Genomic DNA, 15160 nt, shown 5'->3' on the forward strand with positions numbered 1-15160 from the left:
ATATGCTAGCTTTGCCAGATCGCCGCAGGGCGTCAGATGTGTTGGGACTCTCACAAACACATGCCAACCCCTTTCTCCTTTTCCTCCCACATCAGTACCCTGTCCGCGCAAGCCGACCCAGGGCAGGAGTGGAGTCAGCCCTGGGAGGGTAAGCTAAAGGCTGGTGGGACGATGAGAGGAAACCGTGAAGCTGACAGAGGGAAGAGGACAAAGGAAAGGCGGCTCCCCGCGCCCGAGGGAACTAAAGAGCTAGAGGCTGTTTCCCCGGGAATGCAGGGCTCCCTGCAATGCAATGAACCAACCCTTGTTCAGCTCCGGGTTAACAAAGAAAGGGAACCATCCAGTGTTCACCCAGAGCCTTTGAAAATAACCCCATGCTACCAACCTAAACAACGCTTTAGGGACATTTTCTTTCTGCCCCGAGAGAGGCTCAGCTCTTTGATGAAAGAAAAAGGTGCTTGTTTTGTGTTTTGAAACAGGTTCTCACCGTGTAGACCAGGCTGGCCTCTGCCACTCCGGGTAAGTTGCTAATTTTTGAAGAGGAGGTTTGGGTTTCTAACCTCTGAGGAGAAAGGGGACATAAGAAGGTCCTTTATGGGGGAACAAGCATCCTAGTCACAGGTCTGGAAATCTGTCCGTCCTCCATGTGATGCCCATGAACAGCCAGAGGGCGTGTCCACTTCTTATTGCCCAGCGGGCTCCCCTGCTGACCCAGGGAGGCTCCCCGCGGGTGTGGCGGCCCCATCTTGGGTGCAGACTCCTGTTTCCGTTTCTGATGCTCCAACCCTTTGGGTCCCTCTTTGGATCTCCCTCACTTGCCCTGCGCCTCTGGACTTGCTTTTCCCATGCATAAGGCTAGCCTCTGTGTCCTTTAGGAAGGACAGGGCTCCTGCATTGTTTAATATCGACCTTAAGGAGAGGCGATAAGGGAGAAGAGGGAGAGAGGCGGGGAGAGAGACTGAGGCAGACAGAGACAACGGGGGTGGGGGGCAGAGACAGAGAGAGAGAGAGGGGGGGGGGAAATTGTCCCTCTCTCCCTCTTACAGGGCTCTGTTCCTTGCATTTCTTCCTGTTTTTGCAGAGCTGAAGACCCGAGGGGAGAGGGAAGGCAAGGAGAGGCGGGGCCCCATCGCTGCTGAGGAGCAGGACTCAGTTTAGGATTTATTTTGGTTGGCCTCCGACCTAGACCCGTGCAGGCCGTCCCCCCCCACCTTAAGCGAAGAGATCTTGTCTAATGCCAGCGTCACATTTGAGGCAAGAAGAGGAAAGTCCAGAAAAAGTTCCCTTTTCAGGCCTTTTCGAAGCACTTTTATTTTCGTGACACGTGTTCGAACAAATGTTTGTCCAGCCACCCTCCGGCATGCCCTCTCATTAGCTTGGGTCCCTCTTAGCTGCCTTCTCTGGGCCTTAGGACCTTGGCAATCAGCCGGGGCACCCAAGCTCTGGCATTAGGCGGCAGGATTTGGAGATGCCAAGACCTTGAGAAAGAGGAAGAAAAACAAAAAAAAAGTGGTCTAAACCGAGTTACGTAATCCTATTCCTTTTGGGATCCGGGCGGTGAAGTTCTGCAGGGCGGCCAGTAGGGGGAGCTCCGGCCGTTTACCAGAACTCCGGCGCTGCTGTGGTCAGGAGCCAAGCCAAGGCACAAACAAACAATGAGCCTTTGTGGTTTCTCTTCGCCTCTGAATTCCACCAGGATGGCCTGATCCCCACCCTGGAGGACGCAGCTAGCTTCTCCCAGGACGCCGTCTTCCTTAATTGGCTTTTCGGAATCTGTAGGACCAAATTTCCCCTTTCTTTCTTCTTCCACTCCCTCCCTCCCCCGGGCGTTTCTCCTAAATCTCCTGTTTCCCAGGCGCTCTGAGACTGTGTATGTTGCTTTTGTCTTCCTGACATTCCCGTCTCTTAAGTTTCCTGTTTCTCTGCACCATCCTCGAGTCACTAGTAAATGCTGTGAAAAATGCATGGAGGTGAACCCACCCACAGACAGAGCTCTGAAATACACCCGAGCCTGGCACTTTTGAATAAAATTTAAAACAGGCTGGAAAGCTAAGATGGCGAAGTCCGCCACCACGTGGACATCTTTCAAGTCCTTGTCTTTGGATAAGCCCCCCTTACCATGCCACAGCCTTTCTGCTGTTCGGTGACAGCGGCCACTGACTTCCAAAGGCTGCCTCCCTCCCTGGCTGCCAGGACCAGGTCTCCTGGGTCTTTTAGAGAAGGTACTGACAACAGTGACGGTTACTGGCTTTCTGATATTTGACCACCAGTCTCCTGAGCAGTTCCAGAGCACAATGGAATTCTTGAGTCAGGGACTGCGGTAGTCCAGATAAGAAACGGAAAGACAGCTTCACCCGTTGCCTGAAACCTCTTGACCTGTGAGATTCAGGGTCTCTGGGTGGGGTGGGCCTCTCTGCCAGAATGACTTACTTTGCCTTTTTGTTTTTGTTTTGAGGTAAGGCCACACTTCGCCCAGGTTGGCCTCCTCGAACTCAACTACGTATCCAAGGATATTGCATTTCTGATCCTTCTGCCTTCTCCTAAGTGCTGGGATTAGAGGCATGCACCACACTCCAGGCCAAGTGCTTTCCTTTATTTACTGAAAATTTCTCTTAAGGCTAGCCTTCATTGTCTTTCTCTCCAAACTTGGATTTGCACGTGTATATGTATGTATGTATGTATGTATGTATGTATGTATGTATGTATGTATGTATACATGTACACATTCTTGAGAGAAATGGAGATTACATTCTCTTCCTGTGCTTTTGGGCCCTAGGGAATCTAGAAACGTGACTAAGCATGTGTGTAAAAAGCCGGGAGATTGTATGACAATCAACCGGCGCCTCCAACCTATGATGGAAAGCTGCTTTGCCTGGAGTTCAGAGGCAGTGTTGAGGGATGCTTTCTCAAATGCTGGTGCTGTGATGTTATGAGTGTTGCAGCTTCCTAATTTTTACCTTTCGTGGCCCCTGCCTCTCATCCCAATAGTAGGTATATGAGTCCGACAGGAAGGAACTAGATTGGATGGGGCACAGTACTCTTCGGTTTGGGCATGTTAGCTTTCTCCAGAAGCCAAGGACGGCAGCTGAGATCTTGTCTAACACATCCTTGCCTTGCTCAGTACTTAGTGGCTGCTCTCATTTCCTAGTTCCAGAAGCCAATGGGGCTAAGTTTAAGATCCAGGTAGGAAGTAGAGGGTAAACAGGCAATATGACTCAATCCAGCGTTAACACTTGCTTACCCTTTGCCAGGCCTTGGCCGTCTAGAAAGGCTGAATGAGACAGATCTGGCCCTGCGTAACTGCTTCTATTGCACTTGCACACACACACACACACACACACACACACACACACACACAGTGTCTCCAAAGGGGAATAAAAAGTCTGCTACAAAAGAACAAAACAACAACAACAAAAAAACTAATGGGGTAAAACCATCAAGCAGGCTGCCTCTACAGTGTGATCCATAATCTCCCCGACGGCTAGAACAACAATAACAAAGTTGCTCTGCTTTCTAAATGAAGCTTTGCATCACTCCGCAAACTAACAAAGCGTTCCTTCCTACAGACACTGCTCCGAAATGAAACATGTTGGGCTTGTACAGCTATTCAAATGTCGGTGGATTCTAAGATGGAAATGTTGCTGAGGTAGAGAAGAGAGGCGGGTCTCTAGACTGCAGATGGGGAAGGGGCTCTGTGGAGACAGGGCACTGCAGCTATTCTAGAACAGTGGGGGAAAGATGTAATCAGGCAGGCAAGGGGATAAAATGTGTTTCTAAAACTATTGGGTCTGGGTGAGTATAGGGTAAGGAGGCTCGTTATGGTCAAATATTTAACAGGGACTTCAGTGTGGAAGCCTTGAAGAAGTGCTACTCCCACCCCTTATCAGTAGGATCCAGAGGAAATAATCAAAACCTGCCAAGGCAGGAGGGTTGTAAAGGTCAACCACGAGGCCACCTTCTAAGGTCAACCCGACAGGGCCTAGAGGCACCTTCCTGCCTCTTGGGGGCACTTACTAAAGAACAGAAACTTCATGTTCTGAAACCCTGCAGGTCACATATGGGGGATGGGGTTGGGGATGGAGAGATCATGACCTCTATGAGCTGAACTCCCAGGACGCTTTGCGGCAAGCCAAAGAACTCAGAAGGTAACAGCTGAAGAGAAACAGGCAGAGGAAGGACGGGTCCCCGCTCACCCACCTCCCAGCAGCTCATCAGAGATGCTCTCTGAGCTACCTCTGTATCGTTTGTTCCACAAGCTTGTACTTAGATCTTGCTTACAAGAACTGTTTCCAGTGTTCAGACTGATGACTGAGACTCACTTTTCCACACAAGCTGCTCCCAGCTCATCTCTGAATCTTCCCCCACGGGGTCATCCGTTAAGTGGGATTGATGTAACGACAAATGGGAACCGTTTCCACAGGCATCATCGGCTGGAAGTAAGCAACAGAAATGAAGCTGTGACGGAGCAGAGTGTGGAGACAGGAAAGGCTGGACTCAGACAGATAGTGTTATCTGTGAGGCTGAAGGAGCCAGAGGTCCTGCCTGCCGCTACAAAGGGCTGGCAGAGGCAGAGAGATGGACTGCATGCTTAGGGGCTGTCTTTCCTACAGCTTGGAACACAGTTCAGAAGAGGCCTTTCTCTGGTCTTGGCTCTGTTCCAGCTTAGCTGTCTGTTCCTGGCCGTCTTCCCGGTCTTGATTTCATTGTCTGTGAGTGGAAAATATTAGACATCTCTAGGGTTTTGATAAGACCTATACTTTGTCATTCTTTTAGCCTTGGGTTTTGGTTTTAAATATTGTCCTTGTTAGGTTTCTACTGCTATGATAAACACCAAGACAAAAGGTAACTTGGGGAGCGCAGGGTTTATTTCAGCTTATAGTTTCTAGTCCATCCTGAAGGGAAGTCAGGGCAGAAACTCAAGGTAGGGACCTGGAGGCAGAAACTGAAGCAGAGACCATGGAGGAATGCTGTTTATTGGGTTTGGGTTGCTTCCCATGGCTTATTCAGCTTGCTTTCTTTAAAACAAACAAACAAGCAAAAAACACTATTTTTTTTTTTTTCTGAGACAGGGTTTCTCTGTGTAGTTTTGGTGCCTGTCCTGGAACTCGCTCTGTAGACCAGGCTTGCCTCAAACTCACAGAGATCCACCTGGGATTAAAGGCACGGGTCACCACTGCCCAGCTCAAAACACTATTTTTGTCTCATGTGTCTGGGTCTTTTGCCTGTGCATGCTATACATCATGAGTACGCAGTACCTACGGAAACCAGAAGAAGACATCAGATCCTCTGGAACTGGAATTAGAGATGGTTGTCAGCTGCCCCATGGGTACTGGGATTTGAACCCAGGTCCTCTGGAAGAAGAGCTTTCAAGAGTGTTCTTAACCTCTGAGCCACCTCTTCAGCTCCTTAGTTTGCTTCCTCAAAAAACCCAGGACTGCCTGCCCAGGGGTGGCACCACCCACTGTGGACTAGTCCCTCCCATGTCAATCAATAATCAATAAAGTGCCCCACAGACTCGTCCGCAGGCCAGTCTGATGGAGGCGCTTTCTCAACTGACGTTTCCTTTTCCCAGAGGGCCCCAGCTTGTGTCAAGTTGGAAAAAAAAAGTAACAAAACAAACAAGCAAACAAACCAATAAGACACAAATATTAATTGTGCTTCATGGAATTTTGTCTTATTTTGCTTTTTTTGTTTTGTTTTGTTTGAGATGTTAGGAGTTTAGACTGGGACTTTTCACACACAAGCCAGCACTCCCTCCCTGGACTGTATCCTCACACTTTTTTAATATCATATTTTATTAATTCGTTGACAATTTCATACATGCATACAATGTGTTTCGATCATATTCACACGCACCCCCACTCCAACTCTTTCCAGATCCACCTTTGCCCCCTTTTAACTTCATGTCCTCTTTTTTTTTTTTTTTTTTTTAAGCACACCAAGTCCAATTTGTGCTGAGGATATTCTCATGGGTGTTGGGCCAACCACTGGAGGGATGGCATACCTACCATGTAGTGGTTAGCTGTTCCAGCTTTGCCCTGGAAGTACTACCCCCATTGAGGCTTCCGCTAACTGTCATGCCTACAAGGCAGAGAGGAGAGAGGAGTCCTTAAGACCCAAGATCCGGATGGGCCGGCTCTCTTGGTTCCTGGATCCTGGACGCTGGAGGTAGACCGAGCAGAGTTCTCCAGAGAACACCGCTGGACTGCGCTACACCTTTCCCGGACCCTGTAACCTATCCCTTCACTTGTAAGTTACCCCACAAAATAAACCTCCCTTTTAACTACGTGGAGTTGCCTTCATACTTCCACCAGTACTACCAGGGGCCACAGCCTTAAAGGAAACTGATTCTCCCTCTCCTAGCAAGTATTAACTGTCAATAACTCCTCAGCTAGGGGTAGGGCCTTGTGAACCCTTCCTGCCTCCACTGAGATCTTTAAACAGTGGTCCCCAACCTTCCTAATGCTTCGACCCTTTAATACAGTTCCTCATGTTGTGGTGACCCCCAACCATAAAATTATTTTCATTACTGCTTCATAACTGTATTTTGCTACTGTTATGAATTGTAAATGTAAATATCTGTGTTTTTCGATGGTCTTAGGTGACCCCTGTGAAAAGGTCATTTGATCCCCAAAGGGCTCATGACCCACATGTTGAGAAACACCGCCTTTAAAAATGTTTTTATTTTGGCCAGGCGGTGGTGGCGCACGCCTTTAATCCCAGCACTCGGGAGGCAGAGCCAGGCGGATCTCTGTGAGTTCGAGGCCAGCCTGGGCTACCAAGTGAGTTCCAGGACAGGCGCAAAGCTACACAGTGAAACCCTGTCTCGAAAAACAAAACAAACAAACAAACAAAAATGTTTTTATTTTGAGATAGGGTCTCCTTAAGTTACCCCGACTGACCTTGAACTAACTTTGTAATACTGGCAGGCCTTGAATGCATGATTCTCATACCTCTGTCCACCAAGTATCTGGGATTATAAGCCTGCAGCACCAGGTTGGGTTACTGAATCTTATTAAAAAATAAAAATTAAAAAAAAACCCTCATAACTATCTACAAGATAAGCATAACAGAAATGATTCCCCCTACTGGAGATGAAGACAGTAAAGGTTAGTGCTATGAGCCACACAGATTAGGTCCTGGAACCCTGACTAGGGGCAGCAGTAGATTGAAGAAAGGACAGACACACAGACACAGACAACAAAGCTGGGATCGGGGATTCTCCAACCCACAGCTACCACTGTTTACAGCCTGCGTGTATTTACTCAGCACTGCACGAGGGGAGGGATTGGCTAGTCGCTGTCGGAGGTCTCTGTATACAAACCGTCTCAGACTGTAAACACCCAGGAGGAGCATGCCACAATTGCTATTCTTTGCACACACTGATCGATCATTCATAAACACTCAGACCCTGACTCTGGAAAAAAAAGCTTTGTCATTTCTCTGGAGCCTAGCCCAAACTGCTTTGCCAATTTCCCATGGGCCAATTGGTCTTGAGTCCTTGACAGGCCATGCCCATGTCAAAATACACGTGCACTCAAGATGTTACTTGCTCAGGGCTTGCTTTGCTCCCTATATAGGTTAGAGTGGTTGGGCAATCAGCTATCACACAGATAGCAAGTGGAAATCCAGGGACTCCATCAGGGTTCTGTAACAAGAGCTCAGCTCTTCATGCACTCTGGGGATGGGGTCCACTGTGACTCTGAAATAAGATAATTATGGATCTTCCAGAAAAAAAAAAAAAAAAACCAACTAACTTGCTTTAACACATAATCTCTATGGACTCTAGGGTCAAATCCCCCTTTGCTATCCTGGTGAATATTTGCAAATGTGTGTGTGTGTGTGTGTGTGTGTGTGTGTGTGTGTGTGTGTGTGTGTGTGTGTGTTATTCTCTGACTCGATTGTCAGCTCGTTAGAGGTTCACATCGTGTTTTCTCTTCCTTTCCACCCCCTCCAGCACATATCAGAGTCTGGTACCTCGCAGGGCTGTGGCAATGCCAGGATGTGGGACAGCAAAGCAGGAGTGTGAAGCGCACAGATCGTTGGTGCAGACATGTTTAACTGCTTGTTCGGCCGTGATTGACCTCATTCTCCATGCGTGCCTGCCACACTATTCCCAGTCCCTAGACCACAGTGTCGATAGTTTCCGATGGTGACGGGCATGAACAGCAGGAAGCAGCACAAGCAATGTCTTCCTCCACCTCAGCATGCATTTTCAGGTACTAAATGAGCTCCTGGGCACAGACAGACAATGTTTTTTCAAGTGTCTAGCCTAAGAGCCTGGCGTAAGAAGATAAGCCTGCTGCGGTGGCTGGGGGAAGAGAGAGGAACTAAGAACAGGACTACTGGGGGTTTCAAAATGGTAGTGGAGGAAAGGGAAGCAGGAACATCTGAACTAGACTGCCCAGGACATCTAGATCATCTGGCAGTGGGAGGGGAGAGGAGCCAGCAGAACGCACCAATAAGGCCGAGTCCAAGGTTGAATGGCTTTCTCTGACCATTTGCACACACTTGGCACCATGTTTCAGTACAATCTTGCTTCATCTTCCTGGCCTCTACTGTCATCAACAGCCATGACATTAGTCCGTCCTTTCATGAGAAACCGAGAGGACACCAGTGATGATTTAGATGCCGGGACAATTGACCTAGTTAGTAGAGATGGCTTTAACACAAATCTTGAGCTCATTTCTGCCTTGTCCTCCCTCCATCATATTTCCCAAGGGCTTGCTTTCCCAGATGGGGTGGAGAAGGAAAAAGATTCCAAGATCATGGTAAGAAGGGCCACTCCTAACAAAATGATCCCATCCTATGCCCAAGGGGATGACTCAATTGAGCTCCTTTAACTAGAGGATACGATTACATCCCACTGCTCAGAAGAATCAGAGCCCAGCCTGGGGAGGTCCCTGTCTCCTGCTTTGTAGAGGCTCATGAGTCCACTGTGAGGAGAGTCCAGGGGTTACAGAACACTAGAGTCAGCAAGACCAGGAGATGAGTGTCTCTGCAACAACCTCATGGATAGGTAGCCACAGCTACCCTGCAAGGTAGTGAAAGAATGTGTACTAGAATGCAGAAATCCTAGCATAATACCACATGGTTTTGCTTGACCCTGGTCCTTGAATGCCTAAGGTCGCCAACTCTGTTCTGGCAAGTCTGAACAGCCAAGGAAGGAACATTTGAACGCGTAGCGCTTCTTTCTGAAGCAGCTGCTCTTGAGATCACCTCCTTGTGTTGCAGCCAGCCCTGGGGACTGTCCCTTCCTCTCTGCAGCCGCCTGTGTTGCTAGTTAAGAGCACCTTTTAGCTGTTAAAAGCAGTCCCTGATCTCATCCTGATGAGAGTCCATTCTGGCACTTCTTCCTGGAGGGGATGGTGTGCCCATCAGGTATGAGAGAGAAATGAAGCTTCTTGTCCAAAAGTAGCATCACAAACCCCAGAAGCAATCAGCAAATTCCTTTACCACACCTTTAGCTCACCACTCCAAGGGCACTTCAACCCATGAACCGAATCGATCCAAGTGCATACACTTCTAGAGAGCTACTCTTGGAAAGGCAATGTGGCAGATACTGAGCCATGGACAAAAGCCTGAATCTTTACCTTCAAAGAACCCGCAAGCTTATCAGGGAAGGCCAGGAGAAACTGCATTCATGATGACTACCAGAACAGAGACAGGAGAAATTCTGTGATGCAACAAATGACTATTTGCACAGCTACAAGAAAAGGTCATGAGGACAACAGGTAATCAAAAGGGAAGACTGGAGTCGAGCAGCCCAGGGGAGCTTGTGCAAGAGGAAGAATTCAATGAAGACTTAAAAAAGAAAAAGGAAAAGAAAAAGAGAGTACTGAGAGAAAGCCAGAGCAGTTCAGAAGTTAGTAACTGAGAAAGAGCACAGAGCTGTTGGAAACATTCAAGCCAACAGGAAGGCAGTGTGTGGTGAGCACAGAGGCAGGCAGCCCTTGGCAGTTATCTAGTCTATTCTCAATTCCTAGTGTTGAGTTGGTTCCCTCAACTCAAAGTCTTACTGTTCTTATCCTCCTACCGCTGAGGACACCAAGGCACAGAGAAGTTTGAGAAACTCAGCAGAGTCAGGTGTAGTGGCAGAGGCAGGTGGATCTCTGGGTTTGAGGCCAGCCTCTGCACAGTGAGTTCCAAACCAGTCAGAGTACATAAGGAGACCCTGTCTCAAAAAAAGAGAAGAGAAGGAAGAAGAGGAGGAGGAGGAGGAAGAAGAAGAAAGAAAAGGAAAGAAGGCTGAAGATACAGGCATCGTGACTTGAGCAAAGATTTGAGTCTTTGGGGGCTTTTAACACAGCTCTTCTCGCCTTGAGTAGTGAAGTTGACTTGTTAGAAAGGCATCAACATTGAACATCTTGAACCCTGTTCATAAAGTCGGACCTGACTTTGGGGGCACTAGGAGACCCATCAAGGATTCCCAAGCATGGAAATGGGCCTTGATTAAATTGAGATACACAAGGGAGAAGAATCCAAAAGACACATTCACCTAGAAAAGAACACAGCAAAATTTGATAGCACATGTCTCTAGATCACCTTGCTTTTCTGTAAGTATTTTGTCCAGAGCTACCTCTGCCAGCTCCTTGGACTTTGAGCTGCAAAGGAATCAGGTGCTTGGTTGGTGGCAAAGTGGAAGCTTCTGAGAGGTAGGGGGCTTTTAGTTTGACTTGGGCAAGTGCTTCAGAGACAGGGGCAGAACTAGGCTTGGAAATGCTGTGTATTTGAAGATGGGAGATAAGTGAGAATTGGAAGGAGTAGAGAGGGCACACTACAGGTCACAAAATGCCTTGGAACTGTGGTATGTAATTCAATAACATCTTAAGCAGGACTGAATCTAAGCTTCTGGAAGAAAAAAATGATTGCTTTGATTTTGATTGCTTGGTAATGGCAGGTAATGTCTTTTTATTTCTTATCCTATTTTGCATGCTGAAATGGAAAATCTTTTCTTCTTGTACCAATGCTTTTGTAAGATTCGATCTTGCTGATACATCCCATCAAGGACTATCAAAGATAGGCTTGTTCTTTCCACGTTACCCGCTGTATATGACCCTCTACCATACTGAGTGTGGAGCAGATGAAGAAACAAGACCTCCGAGAGAGCCATAATTGAAATAAGAGCTCTAAACAGAATCATTTCCAGGAACTCTCTGTATGCACCAAGACGCCCACTAAACCCTTTGGAACAAAAAGATCAAGTAATTCTAAAACAGGGGGAAGGTTAAATAGCTGTCTTCTCTGGGAGTGTGAGAACAGAATGACAAGAGGCGAGGCATTCTCCTGTTCAGATGGTCTGCAGGGAATATCAGGTTTGTGTGAATGCTGTTTGGCTTCAGAGTCACAAAGCGTGGATTGTAGGACTGAGCTCAGTGAGGACTCCAGGCAGAGCGCAGAATGATGGACTCACTCTTGTAAATTGTGGTACTCAGTCTAAACATCGCCTGAATTTACAGCCACGTCTTCCTCCCCTGCTGTTGGAAATGGGCCCTGAATCTGAGTTCCAAACAGCTGTTTTGTGTCCACCCAGAGGAAGCTAAGAGATAACTGGGTGTGGGTGCGTGAGAGACGCTGCTAGCGACATTCCAATCTGGTTCTAATACCTACTTTTGTTGGAATGGTGACTTGATTAGTTGTGTCAAAATAACGTAAGAAACTAGAATGCTGCTCTGTGGACATCCCCTATCCGGGCTCAGGTTTGTTGCTGATGAACTGAGGCTGTTGCTGTGTGTTGACTTTGTTCTCGGCTGCAATGTGAGACGGCTTGGATTCATGCCTGACACTGAGTCTTTTTTTTTTTTTTAATGGAGCTGTGTATGAGGAATTTTAAGTCACATTTCCAGGCTCCAGTTCCAGGAAGAAAGCTAATGCTTTCAGGCTCCTGTGAATCTTTAATTCTTCCCTTGTAGATCTGGATCTTTAGGCACCAAGAATAAGTCTGGTGTATCAGCCAGTTTCCTGTCGCTGGGACAAAAGACCTGAGAGAATCGATCTATGAAGAGAAAAAGGTTATTTTGTCTCATGGTCTCAGCACTCCGTCCCTTGACAGCCCAGTACCTCATGTATGTGGCAGTAGAAACACACAATGGTGATCAGGAAGTAAAGAGAGGGAAGGGGGGGGTCAGTCTTGATACCTCTGATTCAAGGATGACTGAACTTCTTTCTGCTAGGTTCTACCCACTAATGTTTTATCTACTTCCCAGCCATCCCACAGGCTCATGACCAGGACATTAATACATGACCTTTGGGGAACATTCAAGATCTAATCTATAATACCTGGGTATCCATGTGGCCTAGGGCTACAGTTATTTCTAGGTCGGTGCTCACCATATGTTGGCCCAGGTTCCTGGAGTCGACTCATACCCTGGCCTCCCCTCTCAAGCTCCAACTCATCACCCCACCTGGAACTCAATTTTCCCTCCAAACTACTCTACACTTGTCCCATCTCGTCTATCTTATCCCCTTTCCTGGATTTTTCTGCTATGGCAGGCCATACAATGATTGTGCTGTAGGGACAGGGCATGTCTGCCTGGTGGGACCCTCAGATGAGTCCTGCTCAGTTCAGAGCCCCTGAAAGAGCAGTGACATCACTCCCCATGGGAAAGTATCAGACCCTTGAGGAAGCACTTTTGATCACCACAGTTATTGGTAGTGACACTGAGGGCATTTACTAAGAGGGGACCAAGAATGCTAGCTGTTCTGTCACGCCCAGCACAGGCACCACAGCCAAGAAATGTCATGTATCCCATGTAGTCTTCCAAAGCCACACAGAGATGACTCTGAACACATTGCTTATTGTTTCCCGGGTATGAAATGCAATCCCGTTTTATTTGGACACATAAATTACCTTTGTGAAGTTCTAACATAGAATTTTGCAGTAAATGCCCTTTCAACATTTAAAAGCTTTACCAACAGTGGCCTCGATGTCAGAAAAGCATTTCCCAGGAGTACCACTCTTGGCATTTTGGCCGCCCAGTCACCTGTCCCCATCTACTTGTCTCTGTCATGTTCATTCTGTTCTCAAATTATGCCTTCCTGTTAGTCATGCCCATGCATTAACATACTTCAATACATATTATTTTATTACAAATTATTCCTTGTTACCAGTGTTCTCTTTATTTTTTAAGAGTATTGAGTTCTTAAAAATAGGAACGAGTGGGAAGTTGTATTATTTGTGAATTTCAATAGTTGAGAGGGTGGAATGAAACATTTATTTAAAATTCGGGTCTGATAGGTTTGATCATCATTGACTTAAGGGAATACTGTGGGGCTCACTCTTGACGTCACACAGACCCCATGACAGTGTTTTATGTTCTAGGCTACGCTACTTCTCAAGAGCACTCCTGGGTGGGTGGTATCCCCTTGCAGAATCAACCACTTTCTAACATTTTGCTTCATCAGGACCTTAGAAACTTTCAAAGCAGAATCCAGGGTCTCTCAAATCAGTAGCATCTATGGGATTCATCTCACCAGCTTACTACATGTTTCTCCTCAGGGTCTGGGAAGCTACTGTCCTCTGTTCAGAGCACCTGCAGGAGGGCAACAGTGGATGAACACGGATGCTGTGCCAGGGCACTGGGGTGGAGAGCCCGGCCCAGGCACTGCTGTCCCACAGAAGAGCACCCTCCTCCAGCAGCCAGGAGGACACAGGCAGGGGTCTCTTCCACACAGTGCTTGGAAAGGCACAGCCATGCTATGGTTCTTTGGACTTTTATTTTCTGTAACCTAACCCTACCACCACCACCATGTTTACTCAGTCTACTGCCACACAGGGCATGTACCATACAACCGATTAAAGTCTTCTAAAGGACATTTGCACCCTGGACCTGTTTTTTTTCTGATTACACACAGATCTCTTGCCTTGATGATGACTTTGTTTGGTCTGCCCATTTCAGACAGTCTTCCATTTATCCAACAGATGGCCGATGGATTACATTCATTGTATATGAATTTCATGAGTTCAACTCAGAAGGTGACCTCATGTCTCTGATCTCCAAATTGGGGGAGGTGGAGTTTTCCCATTGGTGCTTCCGTGTTCTGCCAAAGGTGATGTCAGAAAGAAGGCTGGGACAGTTTCAGACTGCTTTCTGTCTTGGCATCAGTCTCTAAAGCTGAGACAATTTTTCTGATTTCATGTGTGGTGTGTGGTGTGTGTGTGTGTGTGTGTGTGTGTGTGTACACCTGCATGTGTCCAGGTTCACATGGATGTGTGTAAATATACATGTAGAGGCCAGGGTCAACTTCAGGTTGTATTCCTCAGAAACCATCCACTTCGCTTTTGAGTTAGTGTTTCTCTGTGGCATGCGGGGCTTGCAGACTAGGCTGGGCTGGCTAGCCAGAGCCTCAGAGACCCGCCTGTCTCCATCTCCTCAACACGGGGATTACAAGCAGGTGCCGTCACATCCGGCTCATTTCCTATAGGTCCTGGAGTCTGAACTCCAGTCCCTGTGCTTGCTGGGCCATCGTCCCAGCCCGTTGCCCTGATTCATATCTGAGGACAGTAAAGCAGAGTTCTATTTTACTCCAAGTCCTACAAAACCTGTATTAAGGAAGCGAGATGTATCCTGAATAGAAATGTTCTTTGTCACTTACTGATACATCTGCCAACCAATAAAAATATCAGGTCAGAGTCCTTCTAAAATGCTGTTCCTAACAGTCCACTAGAGGAAATTCAAATAACACAGGAAAGCCAAATGTCATTGTGATATCTGGTAGAGCTCAGATCTCCAAACTCCTTTAAAGACAGAATAGAGTTGTGATTACTGATTATCTGAAAACATTTTGAGGTCTTTGGCGATGGTATGTTATGTCCTTAGTTAAAATGTGCTTTCGTGCTTAAGGTGTAGCTCTGGACAGTTCTCAGCACTGACACCCACATCCTAAGGATCAGACAATTTTTCTCTCAGCCGGTCTTCAATCTTAACTTTAAATATGCCCATCCCTATAATTTAAAAGACTAAGAATATTCAAATACTCTACTTGAGAATAGTTCATTTCCTGTCCTCCAAGCCCAGGCGTTGATGTTCACTTGCTCTTCTGTGGTACACGCCATTGCCCTGTTGGTGGATGAGATGATGCTAAAAGACCTTCACCGAGTGTGTGAGGCACTACACAAGGCAGCTTTCTCAACTATACATCTTTGGGAGTTTTGAGGAAA

The 15160-nt window shown here is 47.1% G+C and overlaps 1 long non-coding RNA gene across 1 annotated transcript; it reads left to right on the forward strand.

The window, feature by feature from the left end:
- The first annotated feature begins 207 nt into the window (after window positions 1–207).
- LOC128112012 (uncharacterized) lies at window positions 208–13815 on the forward strand. The gene is made up of 4 exons (XR_008218819.1): window positions 208–519; window positions 5935–6249; window positions 7958–8219; window positions 13499–13815. It is a non-coding gene; the product is annotated as an uncharacterized LOC128112012 (long non-coding RNA).
- The last annotated feature ends 1345 nt before the right edge of the window (window positions 13816–15160 follow it).

This window comes from Peromyscus californicus, unplaced genomic scaffold (assembly GCF_007827085.1).
Source record: "Peromyscus californicus insignis strain IS unplaced genomic scaffold, ASM782708v3 Scaffold_16__1_contigs__length_79575227, whole genome shotgun sequence".
Classification (NCBI taxonomy): Eukaryota; Metazoa; Chordata; class Mammalia; order Rodentia; family Cricetidae; genus Peromyscus; species Peromyscus californicus.